Source organism: Phyllobates terribilis, unplaced genomic scaffold (genome assembly GCF_046119375.1).
Source record: "Phyllobates terribilis strain yellow unplaced genomic scaffold, ASM4611937v1 Scaffold_2__4_contigs__length_985480577, whole genome shotgun sequence".
NCBI classification, from domain to species: Eukaryota; Metazoa; Chordata; class Amphibia; order Anura; family Dendrobatidae; genus Phyllobates; species Phyllobates terribilis.
In genome coordinates, this window is record NW_027362762.1 from 896938102 (window position 1) to 896950893 (window position 12792).

A 12792-nucleotide genomic window follows, 5' to 3' on the forward strand; every position below is an offset into this window, starting at 1 on the left:
AGTACTAAAAAAATCTATACATCATGTGCCATCTTGGAGAGAACTCGCCCCTTCTGTTACTTTATCTGGCAGAGCTGCTTGGGTCATTGGCAAATGTTATAGTTGATGCAAGGTATAGCTAAGCAGGCTTGTAAAAAGCAATAGATCATTATTTTACTCACTTATATAGCGCCATTAATTCCACAGTTCTTTACAGATATTATTATCACTGTTCCCATTGGGGCTCGCAATCTAGATTCCCTATCAGTACGTCTTTGGAGTGTGGGAGGAAACCGGAGAACCCGGAGGAAACCCACGCAAACACGGGGAGAACATAAAAACTCCTTGCAGATGTTGTCCTTGGTGGGAATTGAACCCAGGACCCCAGCACTGCAGTGCTAAAGACTGAGTCACCATACTGCCTTTCACAGCTACTTGAGTAGATCTGTCCTGAACACTGACGTGGAGTCGATAAACCAGACCCTTCCCTCTTTTCAGAATCTGACTCCTTCATAAGTGGCTCATGTAGAATAATTAAAAAATAATTTAGTATAAAGAGGGATCTACATTTGTTAAACATAACCAACAGGTTGACCGATTTTTGACTACCCATTACTGACTCCCAATTCACAGCCCTGATCATGTTGAGTAAGGCCACCAGAGTTCTGTAGGCTGAACACTACTCCTACGTAAAAATTCTGTCTTTAGACCGATTTATTGAAGGCCCTCAAATAGACGTCACAGTGCACCCAAAATCACGATGGTCACCCCAAGATTAAGATTTGGTTCCTGCCAATTTAACCCTGTAACCTTTTATCGTTGTCAAGGCCCATTTAGTCAACTTGATGATTGGCCCATGCAAACAAACATGGCTGCAACCACTTGAAGGATGAGCAAAATGCTTGTGCGCTGGGTGATTTGGGTCATGTATGCCAGTATAAAAATAGTTAACTGCAAATTACTCTGTTCATAGGGGATATGCTACCGACGATATGATGCTGTATGGGGACATAGCGATTGTATTAATATTTGTCATGTTCCCATCAGTTTTTGTCCATCTGTGTAAACAGGCCAGTAAACGAGAGTCTGTCGAATTATGTAAATTTTCCTGGATCTCTGACAATCCTGTGAAAAGGAGATACATACTGTAGAGGCAGCACCAGCGAAGAGAGGTCGGTCCCATCCTATTATGTGGTGAGAACCGGCTCAGGGCTTCCCTCAAAAGAAGGGTGAAGTGTGGAATTTGAGCAATAAGGTGTGACGGACAGATACTAACAAATGTCTGTCATGGGTGGAGATATAAAACACCACAATGGGAGGCCCAGTTTCATTTTTGCTATAGTGCCACCTTTCTTGCATGTGCACCACCGGTCTAAGGAGAGTGACTTGTAGGCTTGTTCATAGATGGCATTGACCAGGAGAGGCAGCATTAATTGTGAGACTCCTGTGAAGTGCCAATTGGTAATGTGTGTATTTGAAGAGGGTCAGTCATGGAGAAACCTAAGGAACATTCATAAGGATCTGTTGGAATATCCAAGATTAATAGCAATTAAAATAAAACACTTTCATTGCTGAGAAGTAATAACCGTATTTTGTGGATTATGAGACTCACTGGACCATAAGACACACACCAAATTTTGTGGTGAAAAATAGGGAAAAAATCTTTTTTTAAGCCTCTTTATGATGTGGTACGTAATAGTACATAGTACATAGTTTGTAAAGCCGAATAAAGACTTGCGTCCATCAAGTTCGACCTGTAAGTTCTGTAATTGCTAAAGTTGATCCAGAGGAGGGCAAAAACCCCAAATGATTTAGCCAATCTTCACCTGAGGAAAAATTCCCTCCCGACTCTGAAACCAGAAGTCAGAATAAATCCCTGTATCAACCTACTATTTTATTCTATTTTTAAGTATATGCAGAAATCTGCCTGGTATCTAGAAAAGCATCCAGTCCCCGCTTGAACTGGTGTAGTGAATCCGACATTACCGTCTCCTCACTCAGTGAATTCCATATTCTCACTGCTCTTACCGTAAAGAACCCCTTCCTATGCTGGTGCTGAAACCTTTTCTCTTCCAGTCTTAGTGAGTGCCCTCTTGTTACCGTAATATCCCTCCTTTTGAACAAATCCCGGGCAAGGTCTCTATACTGTCCCCTAACATATTTGTACACATTTATTATGTCCCCCCTCAACCTTCTCTTTTCCAGGCTGAATAGTCCTAGTTTTGCCAACCTCTCTGGGTATTGCAGTCCCTCCATTCCCTTTATTAATTTTGTTGCCCTCCTTTGTACCTTTTCAAGCTCATTTATATCCTTTCTATATATTGGGGCCCATAACTGAGCACAGTATTCCAAGTGTGGTCTGACCAGTGCTTTGTACAGTGGAAGAACAATGTTCTCATCCTTTGCAGCTATACCTCTTCTGATACATCCCATTACCCTGTTTGCCCTTACAGCAGCGGCCTGACTTTGGGCACTCCAATTTAGTTTGCTATCAATCAAGATGCCCAAGTCCTTCTCCATCTCTGAATTCCCCAATGATTTCCCATTCAGTGAGTACTGGTGACTTCCATTTTTCCTTCCCATATGTATGACCTTACATTTCTCATCGTTAAACCTCATTTGCCATTTAATGCTCCACCTACCCAGCTTATCCAAATCCCTCTGAAGGTCTTCACTATCCTCTTTTGTATTAATTGTTTTACATAACTTTGTGTCATCTGCAAATATTGATATTTTACTATTTATCCCGTTGACTATGTCGTTAATAAAGATATTAAATAACATTGGGCCTAGTACAGACCCCTGTGGTACCCCACTAGTGACGCTTACCCAATCTGAGTATATTCCATTTATAACCACCCTCTGCCTTCTATCCTTTAGCCAGTTAGCTACCCACTTGCAGACATTTTCCCCCAGCCCCATCATTCTCATTTTGTATACCAACCTATTATGTGGCACGCTATCGAATGCTTTTGAGAAGTCGAGATACACGACATCCACTGGTTCCCCCTGATCTACTCGAGAGCTAACCTCCTCGTAGAAGTCAATCAGGTTTGTTTGGCAGGAGCGATTCCTCATGAATCCATGTTGGTTTGGGGTTAATAGATTATTAGCGTCAAGATGCTCCATGATTGCCTCATTAATAAAGCCTTCAAAAATTTTGCCCACAACGGACGTCAGACTCACCGGCCGATAGTTTCCGGCGTCACTTTTTGCTCCCTTTTTGAATATTGGCACTACATTCGCCTGTCGCCAATCAAGTGGTACAGACCCAGTCTCAACAGAGTCCTTAAATATAAGATATAACGGTCTGTCTATCACATTACTTAGTTCCCTTAGTACCCGTGGGTGTATGCCATCAGGTCCTGGTGATTTGTTTATTTTAATGTTACTGAGGCGTTTCTGTACCCCAGCTTGGGTTAGATTTGTCATACTTAGTGGAGGATTAAGCTTGTCACTTCTCATTTCGCCTGTTAGTTCTTTTTCCTTTGTGAAAGTTGACGAAAAAAATTTATTTAATAGATTAGCTTTATCCTCATCTTTCTCTATGATTTTGCCTTCATCACTTTTTATCGGTCCAATATTATTCGATTTAATCCTTTTACTATTTATATACGTAAAGAACAGTTTGGGATTTGATCTACTTTCCCTAGCAATACGTCTCTGTTTCCTCCTTTGCTATTTTTATTTGTTTTTTGCAGGTTCTCGTTTTTTCCTTGTAACACATTAGTGCCTCCTTGCTGTTTTCCTGTTTTAATCTCTTGAATGCCTCTTTTTTGCTATTTAACGCCCCTTTTACGTTCTTATTCAACCATATTGGTTTCCTCTTATTTCTGGCCCTTTTATTCCCATACGGTATATACCTCTCGCACTGAGTATTCAGAATTCTTTTGAAGGTTTCCCATTTACTATTCGTATTTCCTTGATTAAGAACTTTGTCCCAGTCTATAAGTTGAAGGTTTTCTTTCAGCTGATCAAACTTCGCCCTCCTAAAGTTTAATGTTTTAGTTGTTCCCTTATTGATAACCCTACTGAAGGGCATTTTGAAATTGATAATATTATGATCGCTATTACCTAGGTGCCCCCCTATCTGTACCTCAGTTATTCTATCAGGCCTATTAGTCAATATTAAGTCCAACACTGCCTTCCCTCTCGTTGGTTCCTGCACTAGTTGGGAGAGATAATTATCCTTGATATTTGTCAAGAACCTTTTTCCTTTCTGCGATCTACAGGTTTCTGTTTCCCAGTCAATATCCGGGTAGTTGAAGTCCCCCATTACAATCACCTCATTATGTTTTGCTACTTTGTCTATTTGTCCTAATAGCAGTTTCTCATTCTCCTCTGTTATATTGGGTGGCTTATAGCAGACCCCCAGTAATATTTTATTATTATTTTTTGCCCCCTCTATCTCTACCCACATGGACTCGACCCCCTCTTCTCCCTCTCCTATATCTTCCCTTAGTCTGGGCTTTAGACGTGACTTTACATATAAGCAGACTCCTCCGCCCTTCCCCTGTTTCCGGTCCCTTCTAAATAAACTATAATCTGTTAAATTTACCGCCCAGTCGTAGCTATCGTCTAGCCAAGTCTCTGTTATACCTACGATGTCATACCTCTCCTCCGATATAAGCGCCCGCAGCTCATCCGCCTTATTGGTCAGGCTTCTTGCGTTGGTCAGCATGCAAGATAAAACTTTGGGGTTATTTAGCATCCTATTCTTCTCTAACGATCTAACTGTACTATCCCCACCCCCCTCTCCACCCTCATTATATTCACTTCTCCCCTTCCCCCTTGCTTGCCTCACATCCCACCTATTTCCTTGGTTTCCCCCCCCCCGTCTCTAGTTTAAAAACTCCTCCAACCTATTAGCCATCTTCTTCCCCAGCACCGCTGCACCCTCCCCATTGAGGTGCAGCCCGTCCCTACGGTAGAGCCTGTAGCCGACAGCGAAGTCGACCCAGTTCTCCATGAACCCAAACCCTTCTGCCTTGCACCAACTCTTTAGCCACTTATTCACCTCCCTAACCTCCCGTTGGCGCTCCTGTGTGGCTCGCGGGATTGGTAGTATTTCTGAGAAAACTACCTTGGAGGTCCTTGCCCTAAGCTTCCTACCTAGATCCCTGAAATCATTTTTAAGGACCCTCCATCTACCACTCACTTTGTCATTGGTGCCAATGTGGACCATGACCGCTGGGTCTTCGCCAGCCCCACCCAGTAACCTGTCAACCCGATCCGCGATGTGCCGGACTCGAGCGCCAGGGAGGCAGCACACCGTTCGGCGATCCCTGTCTTTGTGACAGATTGCCCTGTCTGTCCCCCTAATAATAGAGTCACCCACTACCAGGACCTGTCTAGCCTGCCCTACACTTCCCCCCTCCCCCTCATTACTGGAGCATACACTCCCCCGGCGGTCAGAGGATCTGTCGTGCTCCAATAATGCCGGTTCTGAACCAGCCTTCCTATACTTCTTCCCTCTATCCCTTCTAACCGTTACCCAGCTCCCTGCCTGTTCAGCCTGCGCTTCCCCACTAAGCTCCACCCCCAGTGTTGACCCATTGAGTGTCTGATCGGTGAGCAGCAAACTCCGTTCCATGTTGTCGATGCTCCTCAGTACCGCTATCTGAGCACTTAGATCCAGGATTTGGGCTTCCAAGTGCACGATATGCTCACATCTCTCGCAGCAGTATGGATCCCTGAGCGGTAGCTCAGGGAATGCATACATTGCGCAAGATGTACACTGCACGGCTCCGGCCAACATGGACGTCATTCTAAATATGGGGATACAGTCAGTATATATGTACAAGTACAAAACACAATTATTTATATATAGGTGTATGGACGGGGATCAATTAGGGATGTGCAAGTGTATCGATTAGATATCGGCGCGGGATCAGTTAAGTATGGACGGGGGATCAATTAAGTATCAATTAAGTATGGACGGGGGATCAGCTGAGTGGGTCAGGTGGATTAATTAAGTGTGGACGGTGTGTCAATTAACTATGGACTGGGATCAATAAGTATGGACTGGGGAAATAATTAATTGTGGACTAGGGATTCAATCAATTAATTATGGACAGGGGGTTTAATTAAATAGGATGGGGGGTAAAGCAAAAAAATAGGTATGGACGGTGGGTCAATTAACTAAGGACTGGGGATCAATAAGTATCAATAATATCAATAAATATGGACTGGGGAAATAATTAATTGTGGTCTGGGGAATCAATCAATTAATTATGGACAGGGGTTAATTAAATATGGTGGGGGATAAGGCAAATAGATAGGGACTGAGGATGAGTAAAAGTGGACAAGGGGAATCTATTAAATAGGACAAGGGGGATCAATCAATTATGGGCTGGGGGGGTCAATCATTTAAATGTGGTCAGGGGGATCACTTTAATATGGACGGGGGGTGGTCGGGGATCAATTAAATGAGGACGGGGGGGTCAATTTAATGTGGTCAGAGGGATCAGTTAAATATGGACGGGGGTGTTCAGGGGAATCAATTTAAATATGGACGGGGGGGTAATCAATTAAATATGGACTAGGGAATACAATACAATTACAATACAGATACAAATACAATACAATACAGTACAGTACACACTTGGGTTCAGTAGGGCCGCTTATCGCGGCCTCCTGCCCCTCACTCACCTCCTCTAGGGACGCTGCACGCTATCACAGCGCGCTTGTCCCTCCGGTCGCCTCTTACCGGTCCTCCTGATCACCTCCTGGTAACCACCACCTGGCACCCTCCGCTGGCCGGCACTGCACGCTGCCACAGCGCTCTCTTGCGCTCGTCCCTCCGGTCGCCTCCTACTGGTCCTCCTGGTCCGCTCGGTCACCTCCGCCTGGCTCTCCTCCCTTCCAATAGTACACACCACGTCCAAACCCCCTGTTCAGCACGGGCTCCGGCGCTGAGCCCGCACTAAACCGGGCACATGACAGCTGATCTATACAGCTGACGTGCCTGCAACAGCCGCGAGGGGAATCACGATCCACTCTTGGCTGTTAGCTAGTTAAATGCCGCCCAGTGGTCGGCGCTCATAGCAAGTGACCAAATCTGCTACACACAGGCGATCTGCTCATCGCCTGTGTGTAACAAGTGATCGGATAAGTGGTGCTTCTAGTCGCCCATGGAGACTATTGAAGTATGCAAAAAGTCTAAAAAGAAAATTTTTTTTAAAAATATAAAAGTTTAAATCACCCCCCTTTCACCCCATTCAAATAAAACAATAAAAATTAAACACATTCACCTATTTGGTTTCGCTGCTTTCAGTATCACCCGATCTATCAATATAAAAAAAGAATTAATCCGATCTGTAAACGGCGTAACCAGAAAAAAATTCTCAACGCCAGAATTAAGTTTTTTTGGTCGTTGCAACATTTCAATAAAATGCAATAGCGGGCTATCAAAACATCGGATCTACCCCAAAATGGTATCAATAAAAACGTCAGCTCGGCGCGCAAAAAATAAGCCATCACCCGGCCCCAGATCCTGAAAAATGGAGACGCTATGGGTCTCGAAAAATGGCGCCATTTTTTTTTTTTTTTTTTAACAAACTTTGGATTTTTTTTTTCACCACTTAAATAAAAAAGAACCAATACATGTTTGGTATCTACGAACTCATAATGACCTGGAGAATAATAATGGCAGGTCAGTTTTAGCATTCAGTGAACGTGTTAAAAAAAAAAAAAACAACCCAAAAAACAACTGTGGAATTGCACTTTTTTTTGCATTTTCACCACACTTGGAATTTTTTTTCCGTTTTTCCAGTACATGATATGGTAAAACCAGTGATGTCGTTCAAAAGTACAACTCTTCCCGCAAAAAGTAAGCCCTCACACGGCCATATTGACCGAAATATAAAAAAGTTATGACTCTGGGAACAAGGGGAGCAAAAAACGAAAACGCAAAAAAACAGAAAATGCTCTGGTCATAAAGGGGTTAAATAAAATGGTGGTGCGTCTTATAGTCCATTTTACTGGTAGCTTACACTGGGGGTGGCTGTGGGACACAGGAGGCAGGGTCGCTGCTTCAGGCGGTAGGAGCGGGGCGATGCTGCGGCCCCTGGGCTCTCAGAAGATGGTGGTGCCTGTGAACAGAGTCCATTTTTTCCGTAGATTTCCCTGCGGTTGGCGTTGGAAAAATGGCCGCCGGAGGCAGCGTATGCGCAAACTGACATCTCGGGAGACAAAATCTCGTCTCCTGAGATCTTGTCTCCCGAGATCTCAATCTGCGCATTCGCCACCTCCAGCGGCCATTTTTCCAAGTCCACTGCAGGGAAATCTATGGAAAAGGGGACTCCACTCACCAATGCGGACATCTTCTGAGAGCCAAGGGGCCGCAGGATCGCCCCACTCCTGCCGCTGGCCTCCTGAAGCGGTGACCCTGCCTCCTGTGACCACGCTCCACTGCCCCTGCCCTCCCCCCGGTAAGCTCACTTCAGATTATAAAAAGCACCCCCATTTTCCCCCCAAATTTGGAGGAAGAAAGTGCGTCTTAAAATCTGAAAAATACGGTAATTCATTCAATCCATGGGCACTTTTTTTTTTATTTTTTTTTTTTAGTTCTTACATACCACTATTTTGGCAGCACAAGGACCATGACAAATCCATTTTGACACTAGAACACTAAGGCAGCGCTAGAAAATACAAAGCATGCTGTATTTAAAATAGTAGAACAAGGCTTTTCACATTTGTAAAATGAAACCATACAGAATTTCCATTTCATCATTATTTATATGGGAAAGGCTGACCTTGAGATGTAGGACACATGTACCTAAAGTTATTGAAGTTGTTTTATTGCTGATGCTGAGCCCATCGCCACATGCATTTATTTTCAGGCTCTTCCGACTGCTGATTTCTCTACATTTTTTCCCCGTCGTTGTTTCATTGTCCCCTGTTGTTGTCCAACAGTCTGAATGTTAACTATTTAAAAAAAAAAAAATTGAACATAACAAGCGACAATTCTTATTAAGCTGCCTGTACTAAGGAGAGCGAACTTATAGCTGATGGGAGGCAGCGAACAAAGCAATCTTTGCTACTTTACCAGCTTAATATTTACTTTTGGTTCAAAGCGTATAAAATGTTTTTTGCCTTCTAGATAAGTCCATATTCTCTACGTAATAAAGATGAATCGCTTACTATAAATCCAGTGTCTTGTTTAATGGACTTTAAACTTCATGAGTTATTAGTGATCTAACCTTCTGCTCCTCTCAAAGGTAAGATCAACCCTCCTAAGCCGTCTATATGGGCATGTAGGTCATAGGAAGCTGAATAAAATGGTACCTTGATATCTGTGATCCAATGTCTTATTCCAGAGGAATCCCATGTTTTTCCTATATGTAAATGAAGCTGTTCAGAGCTATGGGCCGGACATAGATCTCCCTGAGACTCCGCCTCCAGACCTGCTTATAAATAACAGCTCTCCTGATCTCACTGCAGAGCTGTGTGTGATTATACCTGACACATCTACAGGTTCCTCTCAGCTTCAGCTTCCGTCACACAGGCAGGCAGCGTTATAATACAGCAGAGCTGTGTGTGATTATACCTCACACATCTGCAGGTCCCTCTCAGCTTCAGCTTCCGTCACACAGGCAGGCAGCGTTATAATACAGCAGAGCTGTGAGAGCTGCAGCAAATGTGTTTGTAAGGAGACAACAGATCAGTTCTCCTGTTCTGTGTTAAATTTCTGACACTGGTCACACCTCCTTTCATTTATAATAATCTCTGGAGACAGATTCTCAGGGAGATCAGTGTCCAGCCCATAGATCTTAACTGCTCATTTACATATAAGAAAAACATTGATTTCTCTGGAATATGACATTGGATCGCAGATAACCATGTATAATTTTATTCAGCTTCCTATAACCTACATGCCCATACAGATGGCTTAACAGGATTGATCCTACTGACTGATTTTCCTTTAAAATAAATGCTTATTTTTATTTATTTTTTTTTAAAGCATGTAATAAATAAAAGCTTACAATGGACATGTAAAATGCAGAAAGTCATAAACAAGAGGGTTTTTTTTTAGTATTTTTTTTGTTGTGTATTTTGAAGAATATGCAAAACAAATCCTAAGAAATACTGAATCCGAAGTTGAGAACATGAACATAAAGTTGAAGTGAAATTGCCTTATTTCACATTTATATTATTTGCAAAGAACCCTTGAGGGTTGTCTACTTTTAAAGGGGTTGACCGGTCCAAAATGAGAAGTCTGCAGTCACTCTGTGACTTCAGACTCATGAATCCCCTCAGCACATGCACTCTGCGCTGCGAGGTTGTGCCGGTTTCTGAGCATGAGTATGTATACGTTATACATACTCCCGTCCAGTGGACGTGGCCTCGCTCCATACCCTTGTGTAGAGCGAGGCTACGCCCACTGGACTGCCGGGTCACCAGTCGGGCGCTTCCTCGATATACATACTCGATCCAGGCTCTGGCCTGGAGTATGTATAACGCATACATACCCTCCCGGCTCAGAAACCGGCGAGTGCTGTGCGCTGAGGGAATTCATAAGTCTGCAGTCACAAAGAGTGACTGGAGACTATATCTATTTGGATCGGACAGCCCCTTTAAAAAATTTTATAAGAAGAATAAAAAAGACGTCTTTATGTTTAAAAAAAAAAAAAGTGTGTGTATATGTACACACGTGGTCAAAATTGTTGGTACCCCTCGTTTAATGAAAGAAAAACCCACAAGGGTCACAGAAATAACTTGAATCTGACAAAAGTAGTAATTAAAAATTTATGAAAATGAACAAATGAAAGTCAGACATTGCTTTTTAACCCTGCTTCCACAGAATTTCCTGTGGGATCCTTCTTGTTTCCTGTTAGGGCTTACTTAAAGCCGCATGGGGATCTCACTCATTGCTTGAGTATTGTGTCTAGCTGTTAGCCTAGTTTCCAGTCTCCAAGCTCCTGAACATTCTTGCCTAGATTATTCTCGCGTATCTACGGATTGTTTCTTACAACTCCTTTTGCTACAGTAATTACAAGAACTTCTACTACCTCTTGCTGTTCCTGCTTCTTGCTCCTTCGGCCACTGGTTTCCAGCAGTACGTAACAAAGGGACGTTGCCAGCACAGAATGACTATTTAAAACGAGCCCAGGCGCTCAGTGATTTACAGTGGGCCAAACCTTTAAATAAATCTTCCCACCTGCTTGGTTTCTATCTATCTACACCCTCCCCCTTATATGATTGACAGCACTGGCTTTATAGAGTCAGAGAAGGGTGGAGATGGATGGAAACCAAGCATGTGGAAAGATGTATTAATTTTCTACTGTACTCTGCAGCGCCCATGTGCATTTTGTATCCAATTCAGTGAGAAACATTTGGAGAAACATCCTCTTTAAAGGGGTTATCCCGTCTTAAGCTACAAGTCTTCATTTACTCTATGACTGCAGACTTGTGAAAGCTCACATTGTGCACACTGTGAGGATTCTGTAGATCCGGCTCCAGGAACAGGCTGTCATGTGACTGCAAGTATGCATGCTCCCGGTTACCTTCCAACTAGACTGTTTCCGGCTTCAATCAATACACTTACATTGAGCGGGGCCACGCCAATCTAGTCAGAATGTGGCCGGGATTATGCACAGTGCATGCTTTTGGCCACATGACATCCGCTCCCAATGCCAGAGAATTCTCAGAGTCCAGTATGCACGATGTGAGGATTCACAAGTCTGCAGTCAAATAAAGTGACTGAAAGCTTGTAGCTTAAAACCGGACAACCCTTTAACAGAGAAATCCCTCATTGGGCTTGTTCTGAAATTAGGGTCTGTTATCTCTTTTCTCCTTTATGATGATCTAATCTGATTTACGTCCAAATAAAAGTTTAGCTTTTAACATGTTCATAAATCGAGTTATAGTGATTCAGCAGTCTGTTATGTGCGATGATGCGTAGGAACTGTCAAAGCTCAAAATCTTTAAAGAAATAGTAATGAAAAACTGCTTTTTAGCCCAAAACATACCTGCTTTTAGGTAAATTAAAAATCTTCCCCTACCAAGGGTGTCCATATCTATTAAATGGGATCCAGAACGGGATAATTTGGCATAGGTGTGGTTTAAAAGAAAACTTTGATTACAATTGAAGCCCTTGTTGGCGGAGCTCTTTTCACGTTTAAAGTTTTATCACGTTAACATTGTTCTCAAGTTCTAATATTAGACTTTTTTTTTTTTTTAATCTTTTTCATAAAAAACTAATATTGCAAAACTCAATGGTAATTGCTACGGTCTGCTAAAGATCATCCTCTACAAGAATAAAGAAAATGTTACTTAGCAGATATTTTTGTTATTCATTAGCACCCTATTGTTTTAAATCCCATTAATTGTTATCCCTGTCTCTTTGTCATTTTATAGTTTTAGAAGAAACAACTTAAAATTAATTACAGGAACACAAATCTCAGTGGTATGTCCTCGTACTTACCTCCACATTATCCATGCCTCACATGTTGCTGTTTACAGAGGAAATGTGAGGATAAAAGCTTTGCTATTTCTCTGTGGAGTTACTTAATTATCTTTTGCATTGTTTTTAATCTGTTGTTATATTGCTTTTTTGCTTGGAGTATGATTACAGTTGAAATGTCAAAATCTGAGTAACTGTAATATTGAAAAAAAAAAACTTTTGATTTTCTTTAAGGAATTGTTGATGGTAACCTAAGAGGAAGGATAAGGTGATCAGGAATTTAGCTTTTTTTAACCCAGACTATATAGTTTGTGCACAGTAGCGTAGCTACACTACCAGTTTCCATTCTGTAGACCGCAGGTCTCTTAAAGCCTCCGGCCTACACAATGGCAGGGTGCCGCATTGGA

General features: G+C 42.5%; 1 protein-coding gene across 1 annotated transcript in view; it reads left to right on the plus strand.

Moving 5' to 3' along the window:
• The window catches only part of GBE1 (1,4-alpha-glucan branching enzyme 1), a 212320-nt gene that overhangs the window by 156816 nt on the left and 42712 nt on the right, over positions 1-12792 (plus strand). The gene's annotated exons all lie outside the window — the stretch shown is intronic.